The sequence below is a fragment of the Camelus dromedarius genome, chromosome Y, assembly GCF_036321535.1.
Source record: "Camelus dromedarius isolate mCamDro1 chromosome Y, mCamDro1.pat, whole genome shotgun sequence".
NCBI classification, from domain to species: Eukaryota; Metazoa; Chordata; class Mammalia; order Artiodactyla; family Camelidae; genus Camelus; species Camelus dromedarius.
In genome coordinates, this window is record NC_087473.1 from 19,570,239 (window position 1) to 19,587,352 (window position 17,114).

The 17,114-nt window shown below is 52.6% G+C and overlaps 1 long non-coding RNA gene across 11 annotated transcripts in view; it reads left to right on the forward strand.

The window, feature by feature from the left end:
• Window positions 1–17,114, forward strand: part of LOC105103086 (uncharacterized) — a 107,734-nt gene that overhangs the window by 32,366 nt on the left and 58,254 nt on the right. For 8 of the 11 annotated variants that reach the window (XR_010379593.1, XR_010379594.1, XR_010379591.1 and 5 more), the window contains 2 exons: window positions 3,742–3,899; window positions 15,578–15,735. This is a non-coding gene — a long non-coding RNA (uncharacterized LOC105103086). Of the gene's footprint in view, window positions 1–1,618; window positions 2,787–3,741; window positions 3,900–13,013; window positions 14,624–15,577; window positions 15,736–17,114 lie in introns of those variants that run through there. The other 3 variants (XR_010379588.1, XR_010379589.1, XR_010379586.1) reach the window with 3 other exon arrangements.

A 17,114-nucleotide genomic window follows, 5' to 3' on the forward strand; every position in this document is an offset into this window, starting at 1 on the left:
TCCGCGCCACACAGGTGTCCGGCCTCTAGCGACCCTGCCCCCGGCCGGGGCCGCGTGGCTCCGGGCCGCCCGAGCCCAGCTGTGCCTGTGAGACGCACCATCGGGCCGGGCGTGGGGTCAGGGCGGGGCGTGGGGTCAGGGCGGGGCCTGGGGTCAGGGCCTGGCGTGGGGTCACGGCTGGGCAGGTCCGTGCGTAGGGTCAGGACCGGGCGTGAGGTCAGAGATGGGCGGGGCCGGGCGTGGTGTCAGGGATGGGCGGGGCCGGGCGTGGGGTCAGGACCGAGGGTGAGGTCAGGACCGGGCGTGGGGTCAGAGGCCTGGCAAGTGTGGGGTCACGGCTGGGCGGGGCCGGGCGTGAGGCCACGGCCGTCCGTGGGGTCACGGCTGGGCGGAGCCGGGCGTGAGGTCAGGGCCTGAAGTGGGGTCACGGCCAGGTCGGGCATGGGGTCAGGGCCGTGCGAGGGGTCATAGATGGGCGGGGCCAGGCATGGGGTCAGGGCCGGCCGGACGTGGGGTCACGGAAGGGCGGGGTCGGGCGTGGGGTCAGGAATGGGCGGGGCCGGGCGTGGGGTCAGGGTCGGGCGTCGGGTCACGGACGGGCGAGCGTGAGGTCAGGGCAGGGCGGGGCCGGACGTGGGGTCACGGATGGGCGGTGCCTGGCGTGGGGTCAAGGCTGGGCGGGGCCGGCGTGAGGTCAGGGCCATGCGAGCCTGGCGTAGGGTCAGGGTGTTAGGGTCAGGGCCTGGCGTGGGGTCACGAATGGCGGGGCCGGTCGTGGGGTAACGGCCTGGCGTCGGGTCACGGCTGGGAGGAGCCGTGCGTTTGGTCAGGGCCTGGCGTGGGGTCACGTCTGTACAGGTCCGGGCGTGGGGTCAGCGCCGGGAGGGCGTGGGTTCACGGCTGGGCGGGAATGGGCGTGGGGTTATGGCCAGGGGTGGGGTCAGGGCTGAGCGGGGCCGGGTTGACGTCAGGGCCAGGCGTGGGGTCACGGCTGGGAGGAGCCAGGCGTGGGGTCAGGGTCGGGAGGGCGTGGGTCACGGCCCGGTGTGGGGTCTGGGCTGGGAGGGGCTGGGCGTAAGGTAAAGGTGGGCGGGGCCGGGCATGGGGTCACGGCTGGGCGGGTCCTGACGTGTGGCAGGGCGGGCCGGGGCCGGGTGTGGGGTCACGACCGGGCGGGACCAGGCGTGGGGTCAGGACCGGGCCCGCCCAGTCAGCACCCCCGCCTCCTCGCCCCGCCCTCCCCCTCCCCTGGCCACGGCCATGGCTTTGTCCTCCGACCCGCAGCACCGCGCTGGGCCCCGGCGCTGGGTCAGGAGTGTCCGTGGGGGGCACGGAGCGCCCCGGGCCGCCGCCGGGGCCGTGGGACCGGACTCCGGCTTCATTGCAGGTTAGCGCTGCCTTGGCGGTGAGCGTGGCTCCAAAATAGAATCAGACTTTGCGACATCCTGGGAGGGAGCCGGGGGGCGTCGTGCTCAAGGGGATAATGGTCTCCTGACACGAACGCAGATCCCTGCACGGTTTTCGAGAAACTTGGCAAGCGAGGTACCCGAGTGTATAGACAGTTTGGGCAGGGGAGACTCTGAAAATGACTAACCAAGGTGTGTAGGCAGTTTTTTGTTTGTTTTTATTGAAGTACCATCAGTTACAACGTGTCACTTTCTCGTGCACACTGTCCCCAGTCACGCACATACGTGCATTTTCATATTTTCATATTCGTTTTCATTAAACGTTATTACAAGATATTGAATATAGTTCCCTGCGCTGTACAGAAGAAATTTTTTTAATCTGTTTTTAGATATAGTAGCTAACATTTGCAAATCTAAAACTCCCAAACTTACCCTTTCCCACCTCTTTTCTCCCAGGAACCATTAGATTGTTTACTGTGTCAGTTGGGAGTTTTCGCTCTAGGGCAGGAGTTCTGAAATTTCTGGTTTCTGTGCCCAAATGCAGCCATTTGAATGATGGAAACAAAGTAACGCAATATTTCTTCTTACTGAATGATGCAAGCCGTATTTTTACGAGATTTCTAATTCCCTAAATGTTTGTTGGTTTGTTTGCTTTTGCTGGTGGGGTGGGAGGTGGTGGTAATTAGGGTTATTTATTTACTGTCACCGAGGTACTGGCTCGAACCCAGGACCTGGTGCACGCTAAGCATGTGCTCCAACACCGAGCTCTGCCCTCCCCCGAGATTCCTGCTTCCCTCGGAGTACACAGAGTCTCTAGGAAAGTGGTTGATTTTTTTTTTTCTTTTGACCTGGTCGGTTGGGTTTCATTAATTCCCCGGAGTACCCTTCACACGTGCGCTCCTATCTGGTAAATTTAAATATTCTTTTTTGCCCACATAATATTCAGCACTATCGAATCCGGCCTCCTCGCTGCCCTGAGCAGATCCCCAACCCTTGCAAATCAGATTCTGTGTTTCAGAGAGCCGTCTGGGGGATCTTAAGGGTTTGTTTTTTTTTTTTCTTTTTTTCCCGTCTTTCAACTAATTTCCTTTAGAATTCTCCAAACAAGTACACGCCTGCACCAAACTGACACTCGGGGAACTTCCAGTAGGCAATTTGGGGCCTTGTTTTGGTTGCAAATGAGGTGGGGCAGACGCCGCGTTCCTTTCCCCGGAGCTGTGCTGCGAATGGCTCCGAGTTTGCAGGCACCCAGGACGGAAGTGGAGCGCCCCAAGCAGACACTTCCTTTCTCCTGGTTTCATGGGAATGAGAAGGTCCCCACTGAGGGCCCGCATGAATCTGGGCACGACAGGAAAACAAGGAGATGAGGCATCTTTCCAGGTAGTTAAACCCGTGCAGAAAAGCCCGGTACCTAATTGACGCTGGAAACTTCATCTTGGTTCTGACTTGTCATCACGCCGGCCGGGGGTTCCCCTGTTCACCTGGCATATCGGAGCACAACTCCCGGAACGTTCCATCAGCAGCTGTCGGTTTGGGAAAGGAAAAGGTCACTCTTTCAGAAGTTTTATTTATTTACTTTTTGATTGAGATAGTGTTGATTTACAGCATCATATTAGTTTCAGGTGTACAGCATAGTGATTCACAATTTCTTCTTAAAGGTTATACTCCATTTATAGTTATTATAAAATATTGGCTGTGTTCCCCGTGTTGTACAATGTATCCTGCCAGCTTATTTATTCTGTACATAGTTTGTCCCTCTGACTCCCCTACCGTCATTGTCCTTCCCCCCTTCCCTGCCCCCACTGGTCCCCACCAACTTGTTCTCTGCATCTGTGAGTCTGCTTCTGTTTTGTTATATTCACTTGTTTGTTGTATCTTTTTAGATTCCACATATAAGTGATATCATACAGTATTTGTCTTTCTCTGTCTGATTTAGTTCACTCAGCATAATACTCCCTCCAGGTCCATCCATGTTGCCGCAAATGGCATTCTTTTATCCCTTTTCATGGCTGAGTAGTATTCCATTGTATACATACACCACATCTCCATTCTTCAACTTGTGCTGATGGACATTTAAGTGGCTTCCATGTCTTGGTGGTTTTAATAATGCTGCTATGAACATGAAGTGCATGTATTTTTTTTTTTTTTTTGAACCAAAAATTTGAGCTTAAAGATCTCGAACTCTGCATTTTAACTGACACAAGAGCCACTCTTGGGAGATTCTGACTGGGTCTTTCAGCTTTAATAAATGCTTGGACTTTTTATGGTTTTGGCCTATGGAGCCAAGCTCATCTGTTTCAGTTTGCTTAGCAATATCGGAATTTCTGATTTGCAGGTGGTAACAAATCAGGCTGGCCGTGCTGCTTCCTTTGGGTGAGAGAGGCGGATGTCGGAATGCAGACATGTCCTCCAGGTGTCCTCTCCCGGAACCAATTTTCTTCGACTTTGGTTTTGAACTTCAAGAAAAGGACTGCCCAAGATAAATACGGACGTGTGAGTAAGAGAAAGGAAATTTATAAAGTTTTAACGTGTCAGCAGAGGTAAACAAAAGAACGTGTTTCCAGCATGGAAAGCAGGCACGTTTTATTGAAAATCAGATTTAACTAGAATTACTTTTATGAGACCTTTTGTGGTTACTTCCCAACCATATTTGATAACTCGGTATGAAAACCCCAAGGTGTCGTGAATCCTGTTTTCCTTTGATAAACTCAAACGTGCTCCATTCAGGAAACATCCGCTGTGGCTGGATATGAATTATCGAGTCCTAGGACAGAGGAAGAATCAGGCCGGAACGTTCCAAACTCCACAGACTGCCTCTTTCCTGCATGTGCCACCCAGATGGAAAATCCCAAAGAGCCTCAACCGTCTTGATTTTCAAATCCGCTCCGATTTACTCTGCTTTAGAAAGAGCACCACAAGGAATTCATCTTCTTTGGAGAATCAGGTGGCAGGTCTCTGGGCTCCTCCCTCTGGCTGGCTGTCAGGAACCATCCCGTCGGCAGGATTGATTTGGGGAGAACCTAAATTTGAGCTCGCAGGCGTGGTTCTCCCCTCCCCCAACCCCTTTCCATAAGGCTGAGACTATCTGCTTGTTCTGCAAGGGGTCTACGTGTGAAACAAGGTAACCAGAGCTCTGTCTTCCTCACTTAGACACTGCTCAGGGGAGCCTAGGTTGTACTGCAACCCTAGAATCTCACACACTTTGTGCCCCCCACCCCCGAAGACTGATCTGTCCTCGCTGTGTTCCCGGTGGGAATGCAGATGTCTGAGCTGGCGATGCCTTCACTGTAAACTCTGACCTTCTCAGTTAACACAGGAGGACACAGACGCTGATGTGGGCGGCACGCCCCTCACGTTTGCACGGTGACACTGGACGTGTCCCACAAGGCATGCTGGGAAATGTGGGCGCCAGATTCAGGGACCAGTGGGTACCGCTGTCTCTGCCCCAAACCCTCAGATCTGCTGACCCCAGTCAAACACCAAAACAAATGCTTATCAATAGTAATTTTACCCTCCTCCTGTGAGAGACCTGGGTGTTCTGTATAACCTGGGGGTTAACAGCCATACGGACCACGATGGTAGGAGAAGAAACCAAAGATGGTAGCGATGTGGACTCCTGGTCGGAGCAGATCCTAGGTGTACAGGCAATGCAGGGTAAAGTTCTAGATGAGAAAAAGTAAGAGTAAAAAGGAATTGCGCATACCCATACGATGGCTCCTATTTTTTCTTCTTTTTTTTAATTGAGTTATAGTCAGTTTACAATGTTGTGTCAATTTCTGGTGTGCAGCACAGTGCTTCAGTCATACGTGAACATACTTATATTCCATTTCACATTGTTTTTCACTGTGACCTAATACAAGATCTTGAACATATTTCCCTGTGCTATACAGTATAATCTTGTTTATCTGTTCTACATTTTGGAATCCCAGTCTGTGCCTTCCCAGCCCCCGCCCCCTTGGCGACCACAAGTTTGTTTTCTATGTCTATGAGTCTGTTTCTGTTTCGTATTTATGGATGTTTTCTTTTTAGATTCCACATGGGAGCGATCTCATATGGTCATTTTCTTTCTCTTTCTGGCTTGCTTCACTTAGAATGACATTCTACCCTTCCATCCGTGTTGCAGCAAATGGCATTTTATTTTTTATGGCTGAGTAGTATTCCATTGTATAAACATACCACATCGTCTTCATCCAGTCATCTGTTGATGGACATTTAGGCTGCTTCCATGTCTTCGCTGTTGTAAATAGTGCTGCTATGAACACTGGGGTGCAGGTGTCATTTTGAAGTAGGGTTCCTTCTGGATATGTGCCCAGGAGCAGGATTCCTCAGTCATATGGTAAGTCTATTCCTAGTCTATATGGTAAGTCTATTCCTAGGCTTTTGAGGAATCTCAATAGTGTTTGCCACAGTGGCTCCACCAAACTGCATTCCCGCCAGCAGTGTAGGAGGGTCCCCTTGTCTCCACAGCCTCTGCAGCATTTGTCATTTGTGGACTTTGAAATGATGGCCATTCTGACTGGTATGAGATGAGACCTTATGGTAGCTTTGATTTGCATTTGTCTGATATTTAGTGATATTGAGCATTTTTTTCATGTGTTTACTGATCATTTGTATATCTTCATTGGAAAATTGCTTGTTTAGGTCTTCTGCCCATTTTTGGATTGGGTTTGTTTTTTTCTTATTAAGCTGTAAGAATTGTTTATATATGCTGGAGCTGAAGCCCTTGTCAGTTGCATCTTTTGCAAATATTTTCTCCCATTCTGTAAGTTATCATTTTGTTTTGCTTACTGTTCCCTTTGCTGTGAAAAAGCTTGTAAGTTTAATTTTGGCTACTATTTTTAAAACGTGGAGAAGAACAAGTGTTAGCGAGGATGTGGGGCAACCAACACCCCTGTGCCCTGTTGGTGGGAATGTAAATGGTGCAGCTGCTACAGGAAACAGGCGTCAAAAATTAAACATAGAATCACCTCGTGATCCAGCAGTCCCAATTCTGGGTGTGTATGCAGAAGAACTGAGAGCAGGGTCTTCACCCCCATGTTCACAGCAGCACTGTGTACAGTAGACAAAACATGGAAGCAATCTAAGTGTCCATCAGCAGATGATTGAATAAAGAAGTGGTATATTGTTACAATGGAATACTACTCAGCCATGAAAATGATAAAATAATGCCATTTGCAGCCACATGGATGGACTTGGAGATTATCACACAAAGTGAAGTCAGACAGAGAAAGACAAATATCATATGATATCACTTATATGTGGAATGTAAAATACGATAGAAATGAACTTATTTACAAAACAGAAACAGACTCACAGACAGAAAACATAGTTACCGGAGGGGGGAGGAGGGAAGGATAAATTAGGAGTTTGGGATTAGCAGATACACACTACTGTATATAAAGCAGATAAACAACAAGGTCCTACTGTAGAGCACAGGGAACTATATTCAATATATTGTAATAACTTATGATAAAAAAAATGTAAAAAGAAATATTTGGATGTTCATTTATGACGGAAGCATTATGCTGGACACCAGAAATTGACACAGCCTTGTAAACTGACTAGACTTCAAGAAAAATACATTATATGTACACAAAAACTTTTTTAATGGTCTGCACAAAAGAGAGAAACAGAACTGCTGAGTTCAAGTACTGATGCAGGCCCTCTGTGCTGTGAGAAACCAAACTTTAGTGAGCTTAAGGGAAAACAAATACATTAGTTTAGAAACACTGAGAAGATTCGCCAAAGCCCACTTGTGAGAAACAGGGTTTCCTACAAAGGAATACGGCAGGGATGGGTCACAAGCACTAATTATAGAAATGACAGAAGATACGTGCAGGCCAGCAGAGACTTAACAGAAATGCAGTGTCGTTTATCAGGGAGGGGAAAAAAAAAAGGAGAGAAGAGGAGGCAGGGAAGAGGAGGGAGGGAAGGAAGAACAGAATGTGGGGTCTCAGACAAACTAGACACATGAGCCTCGTGTCTGCGTTTCGCGGGTAACAGAACGGCGGCGGCAGCCGGGAGATGGACCGTGAAGTTTCCCCCGGCTCGGCACGCGGGGATCGCTGTGTGCGTTCTGGTGCACGGAGTCCCTGCAGCTGGGATGAGCGTGACTCGTGATCAAGCAAAAGTAAAAACTGACTAAATCCTTGAGAAATGCTCAGATCGTCAGCTGCAGCCTCGAAACATCAAGCCCTCCTGAAGAAGCTTGTGTTTTACTGATCCGGGGCCAAAACACCTTTTTATGGATTGGTACCCACTGTAAAAAAACAAAAACAAACAAACAAACAAAAAAAAACAAATTGTGCAAAAGAAACAAAAATACATGTTCAAAAAAGGAAGAGGAAAAAGAAGTAAAAGTGACCCAAACAACCAGTTGCCCCAGCTCCGTCCGGTCGTGGCGGTGCAGCCCGGCTAAGCCAGCGGACCCTGAGGTCAAGGTCAAACCATCCCTGACCCTCCCGCGCCACCGTAACTTACTTGCCACAGCCTTATTCCATGCTGTTGCCTTTTCAGAGTCTATCCGTGTCCCCAGGGCTCCCCCGTTCTCTGAGGGGGCCCAGTGCTCCCCGGGGCTACCTCGGGGTGTTCCCCAGCCACGTGCTCCTGGGGATGGGCTGCTGGATGGCTTTTGGGCCTGAATCCCTGCCCCAGATTCCTTGGAGCCGTGCCCCTCGCCCCCCGCATGCATCCCCACCCACACGCACCTTCCTATCTTCGAGGTACCCCATCCTGAGCCGCGACCACCTCCAAAATGCCAGGGGCCGCTGTCCCCTGTAATCCGTCCTGTCCCTTCCCCAATGCCCACCCATCCGGGCAGGTTCTGAGAAGTCACCATGGCACAGAGGAAAGGGCCCAGCGGGGAACTCGGGCAATCCCTTGGGCTCCCACATCCCTGGCGGGCGGGCAGCCTTCGTTTCTTCCTCCCCGCGGGGTCACAGAGATGAGGACGTGACTGTCGGAGCCCTGGAGGGGATGGTGGGGGCCTTAATTCATAGCGATTCCATGACCTCTCCTCCTCTACGCGTCCTCCGTCCAGAAATTGGGGCCACCCCCAGGAACCCCGACGCCGACAAAGATGAATTAATGGATGTCACTTGTCCCCAGCATCTGGAGACGCTGGCTGTAATTACATCTTCACCAGGACCTCGAAACCCACGTCTCCTGAGTCACCGAGCTCTCCCGTGGTTTCGTTTAAAATCTAACTCCTGGTTATGAACGTTCAATATTGGGGGCAAAGCGTTCCCCGTCTCCTCCACCCAGAAGCCACCCCTTGTCTCATTTGAAAAGTCACGGAGGTGTCACTTCACATCCGTGTAATTTCCGGGGCGACCTGGGTTGGCGATGAGCTTTTTCTTTTGTTTCGCCGTTCAGTTAGTTAAATTCCGTCGGTGCAAGCTCGTGGTGGGGAAAATCGATCGGTGACCTGGCTTCAGCGTGTGTAGTCATGTTGTTTAGGGACCAGAGGGCCCCCCGGACGGGAGCTTGACCTCAGTGTCACCTCCGCTGAGGCTGGAGGCTAATTCACAATCCTTCTGAACAAACACAGCGCTCTCTGCCCAGGGAGGCAGCCCGTTTGCCGTTTGTCTCCTGCGTCCTTACGGGTGAGGGAAGGGGGCCAAGAGGTGACGGGCGAGGCAGCTCACAGGGTGGGATTCACAGCTGCGCCTCCTGGGGCCCGGCTCCCGGAAACCCCCGTGTCTGCGTGTCTGCACGGGGTTCAGGGTCCCGGCCTCGAACTCCCCTCCCAGCCCTCCTGCCCCTTGTGGACGCCTGATTCCTTCTTCAGGCTTCACGTCCATCTGCCCGGGACTCCGTCCCAGTGAAGCCCCCCCGTTCCTGTCCTTCATGGAACTCACAGAGCCTAGCAATGACTGTGTTTTGCTTTTTATTTTTTAATATCATGAACACACTGGGCAGTTTCAAATTTACAGAAAAACCGAGCAGTGCAGAGTTCACTGCAGCTCCCCGTGTTACCTGCACTGTATCGGGTACATTTGTTACCACTGCTGAGACAAAATCGACACATCAGTATTCACGGATGTCCACTGTTCCCTTGGGGCTCATCTTGGTGTTGTGCGGGCCGCGGGTTTGGACTCGTGGATGATGACGTGTATCCACCGTGTTCGTGGCATACGGAACGGCTTCACTGCCCTCTTTGTAGGAAGCGATAATGATATGTGACGTGTATCCAAACCCATGAACTGTGCAAATCCAGGAGGGAACCCTAATTCGAGTAAAGTGGACGTTGGGTGATTACAATGTGTCAATTTAGGTTCGCCAATTACAACGATTATCTCTAGTGGGGGCGGATATTGAGTCTGTGTAAGTGGGGGGCAGGGGATATGAGGGGCATCTCTGTACCCTCCCTTCAGTTCGGCTGTGACCCTGAAACTGTTCTTTAAAAAAAAAGTGACTGTCCTTTCTGACTGGATTACCGCGTTCTGTTGATTCTTACTTTGTGGTTGGCTTGATTCCTTTGATAACTCTGTACGTTTAAAAATCGAATACTCTACAATGTTCTTAGAGATAATGAGCCGTACCTACATGTAAACTAAAAAAATGTGTATTGCAGTATATTGTGTGTGCGTATTTACATGCAATATGTTGTATTATGTGCAAATTGTAACAATTCTACCTAATATAACTGAATAATGAAAAAAAGAAAGAAAACTGGCTAATCTACAAATATATATATATATTAAGCCTTTAAAAATAAGAAAATTCCTCTGTGCTCCACGTGTCCCTCCCTCCCGGCAACCGCTGACCATGTGCGTCATCAGCCTTACGGGCAGGGCGACCTGCTCTGTGTCTGTCACCTGGGACAGGTGTGTGCGACCTGGGTGGGCGGCGTGGCGTTTTTACGGCTCTGAGACTGCGCGCTGACAGAGTGCGCCACCATCCTCGAGCCTGGGGGGACCCGCTTCTCCGGGGACGCGGCTTCCTCAGGCCGACCTCTGCTCCCGGCGGTGAGAGAGAACGCCTCGCTGTCTGGGCACCTGTGTGTGGCGAGGACCCTCTGGAGCGAAGCCTGAGGCGAGGGTCTGGTGCCCGCGGATGGACGGGCGGGAAGTCACAGGGCTGGGGTGGCAGGAGGGGGCTCCTGAGCGCTGTCCTTCCCTCGGGGAGGGAGGGGGGCGGTAAAATCCATGCATTTTCAGGCCAGCGGGTGTGCATTTGGACACGTGGATGGAGGGGGCCCATGAACACGGGTGGGACAAGGCTGCTGTCTGCTGCAGCAGGAGGCCCCGTCTCGGTTCCCGCCCTGCCCGCCGCGGCTCTGACACCACGCGCTGCAGGGCGGAACCCAGAGGTTTCTTTTCACTCTTACTTTCCTGCCCCGCTCTCCCGTGGAGCTGAGTGCAAACTCAACCCTCGACCACCCCACTGGCGTGAACGCAGGGCAGGATGTCCCCTCGGGCTGGCGTCCAGGGGGGTCACTCGCCTGCGTGAGTCCCATTCCATTTATATGCTGAAATAAGACTCCTCCGGGCCATTTTCTCCCCGGGATGGGGGGGCACTGGCTTATCCACATTCTTCTTCCTCTTCGTGGTTGGGAGACAGCCCGAAATGCACAAGGATCGTCAGCCAGGTCTTCTGAGCTACAGAGGTGACCGTGTCAATCACACATTGATGCGATCATTCAGCAAATATTCATGGAGAGCCTGCTTATGGAGAGGCTCCAGGAGTGAGGCATGTTAGCGTTAAAAGAAAAGAAAAGAAAAGAAACAGGAATCAGTAAGATACAGCAGTCTGGGTGCACCCCTGTGTGTCTGTCTGTATGTCTGGGGTGGGGGTTGTTGATTGAGAGACAAGAGAGGGGGAAAGAGGAGGACAGAGAGACTCGTGCATCAGGACGTGTTACCAGGAGCAACCTGGCGTCTTCACAGTAAGACACTAACATCCCTAGGAAAGAGCAGCTGGAGGAGAAACGGGGCTTGGGAGGGAAGGGGCTGGCGCACCGCTGAGCACACCTGAGCCTCCGCGCGTCACCAGCACACCTGCTCCTCCCCAGGGTTCCCCCGACATCCCCTCCACCTCGCTCCCAGCGCCTCGGCTTTGTCGTCCTCACGCCCGGCGACAGGCGCGCGCACGCGCGGCCGTGGGGCCCGGCTGCAGGCCCGGGTGCGCCGCCGCCCACAGGGAGGCCCCCGGGGTCCGCGCCACACAGGTGTCCGGCCTCTAGCGACCCTGCCCCCGGCCGGGGCCGCGTGGCTCCGGGCCGCCCGAGCCCAGCTGTGCCTGTGAGACGCACCATCGGGCCGGCCGTGGGGTCAGGGCGGGGCGTGGGGTCAGGGCGGGGCCTCGGGTCAGGGCCTGGCGTGGGGTCACGGCTGGGCAGGTCCGTGCGTAGGGTCAGGGCCGGGCGTGGGGTCACGGCTGGTCGGGGCCGGGCGTGGGGTCAGGATCGAGGGTGAGGTCAGGACCGGGCGTGGGGTCAGAGGCCTGGCAAGCGTGGGGTCACGGCTGGGCAGGGCCGTGCGTAGGGTCATGGCCGGGCGTGGGGTCACGGCTGGGGGCGGCCCGGCGTGGGGTCAGGGTCGGGCGTGGTGTCACGGCCATGTCGGACATGGGGTCAGGGCCGTGCGAGGGGTCATAGATGGGCGGGGCTGGGCGTGGGGTCACGGATGGGCGGTGCCTGGCGTGGGGTCAAGGCTGGGCAGGACCGGCGTGAGGTCAGGGCCGTGCGTGGGGTCAGGGCCTGCGTGGGGTCACGGCTGGGAGGTGCCAGTAGTGGGGTCAGGGTTGGGAGAGCGTGGGGTCACAGCTGGGTGTGGCCGGGCGTGGGGTCAGGGCCGTGCGTGGGGTCAGGGCCTGGCGTGGGGTCACGTCTGTACAGGTCCGGGCGTGGGGTCAGGGTCGGGCATGCGGTCACGGATGGGCGGGGCCGGTCTTGGGGTCACGGATGGGCGGGGCCGGCGTGAGGTCAGGGCCTGGCGTGGGGTCAGGACCTGGCGTGGGGTCACGGCTGGGCGGGGCCGGGCGTGTGGTCAGGGCTGCGTGGGACCTGGCGTGTGTCATGGTTGGGCAGGACCGGGCGTGGGGTCAGAGCAGGGCATGGTGTTAGGGCTGGGTGGGTCCTGGCTTGGGGTCACGGCTGGGCAGGGCCGTGCGTACGGGTTCAGAGCCGGTCGTGGGGTCAAGGCTGGGCGGGGCCGGGCGTGGGGTCATGTCCTTCCTGGGCGTGGGGTCAGGGCTGGGCGGGGCCGGACGTGGGGTCATGACCAGGCGTGGGGTCAGGGCTGGGCGGGGCCGGGCGTGGGGTCATGACCAAGCGTGGGGTCACGAATGGGCGGGGTCGGGCGTGGGGTCAGGGCCGTGCGTGGGGTCAGGGCATGATATAGGGTGACGGCTGGGCGGGGCGGGCGTGGGTTCAAGGGAGGCTGGGCGTGGGGTCAGGGCTGGGCGGGCCCGGTTGTTGGGTCATGATCCGGCGTGGGGTCAGGGTTGGGCGGGGCGTGGGGTTAGGGCTGGGCAGGCCCGGGGGTCGGGTCACGGCTGAGAGGAGTCAGGCGTGGGGTCACGACTGGGCGTGCTGGGGCGTGGGGTCAGGGCCGTGTGGAGCCTGGCGTAGGGTCAGGGCAGGGCGGGGCCGGGCGTGGGGTCAGGGCCGGGCCCGGCCAGTCAGCACCCCCGCCTCCTCGCCCCGCCCCCCCCTCCCCTCGCCCACGGCCATGGCCGCGTCCTCCGACCCGCAGCACCGCGCTGGGCCCCGGCGCTGGGTCAGGAGCGTCTGTGGGGGGCACGGAGCGCCCCGGGCCGCCGCCGGGGCCGTGGGACCGGACTCCGGCTTCATTGCAGGTTAGCGCTGCCTTGGCGGTGAGCGTGGCTCCCAAATAGAAACAGACTTTGCGACATCCTGGGAGGGAGCCGGGGGGCGCCGTGCTCAAGGGGATAGTGGTCTCCTGACACGAACGCAGATCCCTGCATGGTTTTCGAGAAACTTGGCAAGCCGTGTACCCGAGTGTATAGACAGTTTGGGCAAGGCAGACTCTAGAAATGAGTAACCAAGGTGTGTAGGCAGTTTTTTGTTGTTTTTATTGAACTACCGTCACTTACAACGTGTCGCTTCCTGGTGCACACTGTCCCCAGTCACGCACATACGTGCAGATACTGATTTTCATATTTTCATATTCGTTTTCATTAAAGGTTATTACAAGATACTGAATATACTTCTCTGTGCTGTACAGAAGAAGTTTTTTTTTAATCTGTCTTTATATATAGTAGTTAACATTAGCAAATCTAAAACTCCCAAACTTCCCCCTTCCCACCTCTTTTCTCCCAGGAACCAGAAGATTGTTTACTGTGTCAGTTGGGAGTTTTCGCTCTAGGGCAGGAGTTCTGAAATTTCTGGTTTCTGTGCCCAAATGCAGCCCCATTTGTCTGAATTATGGAAACAAAGTGACGCAATATTTCTTCTTACTGAATGATGCAAGCCGTATTTTTACGAGATTTCTAATTCCCTAAATGTTTGTTGGTTTGTTTGCTTTTGCTGGTGGGGTGGGAGGTGGTGGTAATTAGGGTTATTTATTTACTGTCACCGAGGTACTGGCTCGAACCCAGGACCTGGTGCACGCTAAGCATGTGCTCCAACACCGAGCTCTGCCCTCCCCCGAGAGTCCTGCTTCCCTCGGAGTACACAGAGTCTCTAGGAAAGTGGTTGATTTTTTTTTTTCTTTTGACCTGGTCGGTTGGGTTTCATTAATTCCCCGGAGTACCCTTCACACGTGCGCTCCTATCTGGTAAATTTAAATATTCTTTTTTGCCCACATAATATTCAGCACTATCGAATCCGGCCTCCTCGCTGCCCTGAGCAGATCCCCAACCCTTGCAAATCAGATTCTGTGTTTCAGAGAGCCGTCTGGGGGATCTTAAGGGTTTGTTTTTTTTTTTTTCTTTTTTTCCCGTCTTTCAACTAATTTCCTTTAGAATTCTCCAAACAAGTACACGCCTGCACCAAACTGACACTCGGGGAACTTCCAGTAGGCAATTTGGGGCCTTGTTTTGGTTGCAAATGAGGTGGGGCAGACGCCGCGTTCCTTTCCCCGGAGCTGTGCTGCGAATGGCTCCGAGTTTGCAGGCACCCAGGACGGAACCGAAGCGCCCCAAGCAGACACCTCCTTCCTCATGATATCATGGGAATGAGAAGGTCCCCACTGAGGGCCCGCATGAATCTGGGCACGACAGGAAAACAAGGAGATGAGGCATCTTTCCAGGTAGTTAAACCCGTGTAGAAAACCCCGGTACCTAATTGACGCTGGAAACTTCATCTTGGTTCTGACTTGTCATCACGCCGGCCAGGGGTTCCCCTGTTCACCTGGCATATCGGGGCGCAACTCCCGGAACGTTCCATCAGCAGCTGTCTGTTTGGGAAAGGAAAAGGTCACTCTTTCAGAAGTTTTATTTACTTTTTGATTGAGATAGTGTTGATTTACAGCATCATATTAGTTTCATGTGTACAGCATAGTGATTCACAATTTCTTCTTAAAGGTTATACTCCATTTATAGTTATTATAAAATATTGGCTGTGTTCCCCGTGTTGTACAATGTATCCTGCCAGCTTATTTATTCTGTACATAGTTTGTCCCTCTGACTCCCCTACCGTCATTGTCCTTCCCCCCTTCCCTGCCCCCACTGGTCCCCACCAACTTGTTCTCTGCATCTGTGAGTCTGCTTCTGTTTTGTTATATTCACTCGTTTGTTGTATCTGTTTAGATTTCACGTATAAGTGATACCACACAGTATTTGTATTTCTCTGTCTGATTTATATCACTCAGCATAATGCTCCCTCCAGGTCCATCCATGTTGCTGCAAATGGCATTCTTTTATTCTTTTTCATGGTTGAGTAGTATTCCATTGTATAAATACACCACATCTCCTTTCTTCATTCTTCTGCTGAAGGACATTTAAGTTGCTTCCATGTCTTGGTGGTTTTAATAATGCTGCTATGAACATGAAGTGCATGTATTTTTTTTTTTTTTTTTTGAACCAAAAATTTGAGCTTAAAGATCTCGAACTCTGCATTTTAACTGACACAAGAGCCACTCTTGGGAGATTCTGACTAGGTCTTTCAGCTTTAATAAATGCTTGGACTTTTTATGGTTTTGGCCTATGGAGCCAAGCTCATCTGTTCCAGTTTGCTTAGCAATATTGGAATTTCTGATTTGCAGGTGGTAACAAATCAGGCTGGCCGTGCTGCTTCCTTTGGGTGAGAGAGGCGGATGTCGGAATGCAGACATGTCCTCCAGGTGTCCTCTCCCGGAACCAACTTTCTTCGACTTTGGTTTTGAACTTCAAGAAAAGGACAGCCCAGGATAGATACGGACGTGTGAGTAAGAGAAAGGAAATTTATAAAGTTTTAACGTGTCAGCAGAGGTAAACAAAAGAACGTGTTTCTAGCATGGAAAGCAGGCGTGTTTTATTAGAAATTGGATTTAACTAGAATTACTTTTATGAGACCTTTTTTGGTTACTTCCCAACCATATTTGATAACTCAGTATGAAAACCCCAAGGTGTCGTGAATCCTGTTTTCCTTTGATAAACTCAAACGTGCTCCATTCAGGAAACATCCGCTGTGGCTGGATATGAATTATCGAGTCCTAGGACAGAGGAAGAATCAGGCCGGAACGTTCCAAACTCCACAGACTGCCTCTTTCCTGCATGTGCCACCCAGATGGAAAATCCCAAAGAGCCTCAACCGTCTTGATTTTCAAATCCGCTCCGATTTACTCTGCTTTAGAAAGAGCACGACAAAGAATTCATCTTCTTTGCAGAATCAGGTGGCAGGTCTCTGGGCTCCTCCCTCTGGCTGGCTGTAAGGGACCATCCTGTCGGCAGGATTCATTTGGGGAGAACCTAAATTTGAGCTCGCAGGCATGGTTCTCCCATCCCCGGGTTCCATGAGGCTGAGACTATCTGCTTGTTCTGCAAGGGGTCGACGCGTGAAACAAGGTAACCAGAGCTCTGTCTTCCTCACCTACACTGCTCAGGGGAGCCTAGGTTGTACTGCAACGCCAGAATCTCAGACACTTTGTGCCCCCCACCCCCGAAGAATGATCTGTCCTCACCGTGTTTCCGGTGGGAATGTAGATGTCTGAGCTGACAATGCCTTCACTGTAAACTCTGACCTCAGTTATCACAGGAGGACACAGTCACTGATATGGGCTGCCCACCCCTCACGTTTGCACGGTGACACTGGACCTGTCCCACAAGGCATGCTGGGAAACGTGGGTGTGAGATGCAGGGACCAGTGGGTACCACTGTCTCTGCCCCAAACTCTCAGATCTGCTGACCCCAGTCAAACACCAAAACAAATGCGTATCAATAGTAATTTTACCCTCCTCCTGGGAGAGACCTGGGTATTCTGCATAAACCGGGGGTTAATACCCATATGGACCACGAAGGTAGGAGAAGAAAGCAAAGATGGTAGCGATGTGGGCTCCTGGTCCGAGCAGATTCTAGGTGTTTGGGAATGCAGGGAAAACTTCTAGACAAGAAAAAGTAAGAGTAAGAAGGAACTGGGCATACCCATCCAATAGCTCCTATTTTTTCTTTTTTTTTTTTTAATTGAGTTATAGTCCATTTACAATGTTGTGTCAATTTCTACTGCACAGCACAGTGCTTCAGTCATACACGAACATAAATATATTCATTTTCATATTCTTTTCCACTGTGATCTAATACAAGATCTTGAGCATATTTCCCTGT